The sequence below is a fragment of the Marmota flaviventris genome, chromosome X, assembly GCF_047511675.1.
Source record: "Marmota flaviventris isolate mMarFla1 chromosome X, mMarFla1.hap1, whole genome shotgun sequence".
Classification (NCBI taxonomy): domain Eukaryota; kingdom Metazoa; phylum Chordata; class Mammalia; order Rodentia; family Sciuridae; genus Marmota; species Marmota flaviventris.
Genome location: NC_092518.1, coordinates 113,743,847 through 113,747,781, shown reverse-complemented (window position 1 = coordinate 113,747,781; position 3,935 = coordinate 113,743,847). Strand labels below are relative to the sequence as shown.

Sequence of the window (3,935 nt, the reverse complement as noted above, 5' to 3'; positions counted from 1 at the left end):
AAAAATTGACAAAACAAATAGTTGGTTCTTTGAAAAAATAAATAAAATTAACAAACCCTTAACCATGCTAATGAAGAGAAGGAGAGAGAAAACTCTAATTACTAACATATGTGATGAAAAAGGAAAAATCACAACAGACAGAAATACAGAAGATGATTAAAAATTATTTTGAAAATTTATACTCTAATATAATAGAAAATATTGAAGGCATAGACAAATTTCTAGGGTCATTTGATTTGCCCAAGTTGAATCAGGATGATATACACAATTTAAAGAAGAACTAAAACCAATACTCTTCAATTTATTTCAGGAAATAGAAAAAGAGGGAGCACTTCCAAACTCATTCTATGAGGCCAATATCATCCTGATTCCATGTTATGCTCGAATTCGGGACCCCCAAAAGACCACCAGAGACCAAGATCGATGTAAGCAGCAAAGAGGTGTTTATTGCGAGCTAGCTCGGTCCTCCAAAAGCACACAGCAACAGGTGATGCTGAGAGGCCCTGAGCCCAGGGTTTGTAGCAGTTTTATACATTCTTTGGAGAAGGCGGGGACCCCCACATACATCATAGCATCTCTTAGCAAATCATCACACACTGCAGGAAAATCAAATAAAAACTCTAAAACATGATTAGTGTATCAAGTGGCGGGAAAGAATCTGGAAAGAATTATTGGTTAGTTCAAGGGGTTGACGCACATAAAATTGATTGGTTTAAATCGTGAGGATGTCACAAGGGGGGTACGTGCCAAACTGCAGGGCTTCTAGATTAGATATTGGTCACCACACCTAGGTGGGGGCCATCTGGAATTTCAGATATGTGGATATCTTGGCCTATCTTAGGTGATCACCATCTGCGGTGGCTTTGGCTTTTCTGAGAACTGTTTCCACAGAGCTTTTCTGTGGTATTTTCCTGACTTTAAGACTACAGTAGGTCAGAGGTTAAGTTTCAGAGCAAAATGAGGTCCCAAGTAGATTGAGATTGCTTAGGTCTTTCATCCAAAACCAGGCAAAGACACATCAAAGAAAGGAAGCTTCAGACCAATAACTCTAATGAACATAGATGCAAAAATCCTCAATAAAATTCTGGCAAATGAATACAAAAACATATAAAAAAGATAGCGCACTACTATCAAGTGGGGCTCATCCCAGGGATGCAAGGTTGGTTCAACATACAGGAAATCAATAAATGTGACTCATCACATCAATAGACTTAAAGATAAGAACCATATGATCATCTCAATAGACGCAGAAAAAGCATTTGACAAAATACAGCACCCCTTCATGTTCAAAACACTAGAAAAACTAGGGATAACGGAAACATATCTCAACATTGTAAAAGCTATCTATGCTAAGCCCCAGGCCAACATCATTCTATCATTCTATTTTTTTTTGGCAAAATAATAAATTTATTATATATGTGCTGGGAGCCATTAGCCAAGTAGGTATGACAATTTCCTTGCCAGCGTACCCCATGTTGCTGACATTTTGCAGTGACATTGAATGTAGGTGACCTTGCTCAAGGACCAGGGTGGATTAGGGTGTTCCCGGTTTAAGATAATCGGGTTTAGGGCGTTCCCAGTTTAGGTTCCAGGTTTAAGGTTTAAGATTATTCCTGCTGGGAATAGGGCGTATCCTGCTGCCTGAGTTCCCCTTGAGTTCTCACGGGATTCAGACAGTATTTTTTGGGAGACAGAAGCCCAGTGGATGTGGATTTGGGCAGAGAACGTGGATTTCCCCAGAACGTGATTGTAGACGGCTGGTGTGAGTTCGTGAATAAAGAGTTGCTGCTTGAATCTACAAGCTGTGTGGTGGCTCATGATTTTGTGCCCAGCCAGACTGTGGCATATATGATGGCCAGATACATTCGAGATGCATTATATATTATAGCTGTTAGATTATTCTCTTGCTGTTTGGAAAACAAAATGTCAAAATGAAAAATAAAATCACTTTAAATATCACACAATTACAGAGGTCCTTGAGAATCAGGGCTGGACTTGAGTTACCTCCTCATTTCCCAGGGAAGTCAGTGTGGGCAGATTTATCTCCAAATCCTGTTTGAACCTAGGTGACCTTTAGCTTCAAGGCCTGGGTCCAGCCCTGTAGCTCAGAAGGCTGGGAGGTCAAGTTTACCACCCAAGGCAGCTGGAATTTGGCTAGTCAGGATGAAAGTCAGAGTTCAGAGTCAAGTACAGGGCTTCCCTGAAAGGACCAGCTAAGTCCCTGAAGCAGAAAGGAGAGGGGACAAGATACCAACAGAGGGGACAGGGCAGAGGGTGCTGTGCTGAACTGCTGGTAGAGAGAAGAGGGGGTGAGAAGGCCTCCTCAGGCATCGCCTGTGGGTCTCCATTAAGCAGTGCTGTGCCCACCAAAAGCAGCAACCGTAGGTAGACCTGATGGAAGACCAGGCTTCCAGTGGTTTCCAGAACCTGAATGCAGGGCCCAGAAGGACTCCTGACTGGACCCTGCGGTTCTCACTGTGCCAGAGAGGTAGAAGCACTTGGTTAATGAGGGGTCACAGCCAAATGTCCGGGCGCCTAGAAGGCATGGTCAGGCTCTCTCACAAGAAAGGAAGCCCTTGACTAGGGCTGACAGACACGTATGATCACACTGGAGTTGGTCACACAGGCTCCATAGGGGCCAGCCCAGAACCGTGTCCTGCCCCCAGTGTTCGAAAGACACAAAACGGACGCCTGTCTTGATGTTGGAGAACACATGGGTGACCTGAAGACAGATTATTGTTGTTCCACTGCTTAATGGGGTCAGGCACAGCAGAGAATTTATCTAGGACGATCTGGTCAGCGTCTAGAAGTTGGACAAGGAGTTGATACATACAGCCACTGTCGTGTCGGGCTCCCCACCAGTCAGAGACACAAATCTTAATCCTGCCACTGTCCAGCAGTTCTGGCCACAGACCTCCTCCTCCAGGTCCAAGACCTGCTTCTTGCAGCACCAACTGAAGGACAAAACAGGTTTGTGTAGCCCCCCCCCCCCCCCACCCCGCACGGTTTTCTTGTTTTTTTCTTTTTTTTTTTTTCCACCACGAAGCCATCTCCACTGTGCTGCACCATCCATTTCCAGAGGCTTTCTTGGCCACGTGGTTTGCAGATGAGGTTGCTTCCCAATGGTCTGTGCTCGCAGAAGCGGCCCAGAGGACAAAGCCTGGCATCGCAAGTGGGTCGGGGAGGCAGGCAGTTGCAGACAAACAACAGCAGGGCGCGGCCAAGCGGCGCCATGGTCCTGGGTCAAGATCAGTAGCCACAGGGCCTGGCCATGCACCAGGGTGCGCCACTCCCAGCACACCTGGTGGTAGTGGGTGAGGAGCCAGCATGGGGGCACATGGCTCAGCACCACCAGGAGCAGCTTGGGTGGCAGTTGGCTCAGGTCCAGCGCCTCCTGAGGTCCAGCTTTGGCCTGGGGTCCCAGGTGGCCTGGCCCCTGGAGGTGGAGGTGCCCATGGTCCCCCAGCTGGAGTCAGCTGTGGCCTGGAGCCCAATGATGTCCCTTGCGTGGGCCGCGCAGTGCCCTAACATCATTCTAAAAGGAGAAAAATTGAATGCATTCTCTCTAAAAAATGGAACAAGACAGGGATGCCCTCTTTCATCACTTCTATTCAACATAGTTATTGAAACAGTGGCCAGAGCAATTAGACGAAAGAAATTAAAGGGATATGTATAGGAAAAGAAGAATTCAAATTAGCACTATTTGCCAATGATATGATTCTATACCTAGAAGTCCCAAAAAATTCCACCAGAAAACTTCTAGAACTAGTAAATGAACTCAGAAAAATAGAAGGATACAAAATCAATGCCCATAAATCAAAGGCATTTCTGTATAACAGTGACAAATCCTCTGAAAGGGAAATGAGGAAAACTACCCCATTTACAATAGCCTAAAAAAAAAAAAAATCAACTTAACAAGGGCTGAAAGACCTCTA

The 3,935-nt window shown here is 45.4% G+C and overlaps 1 pseudogene; it reads right to left on the bottom strand.

Moving 5' to 3' along the window:
* Window positions 1-2,580: 2,580 nt before the first annotated feature.
* On the bottom strand, window positions 2,581-3,456 carry LOC114096507 (F-box only protein 27 pseudogene; annotated as a pseudogene).
* Window positions 3,457-3,935: the final 479 nt, after the last annotated feature.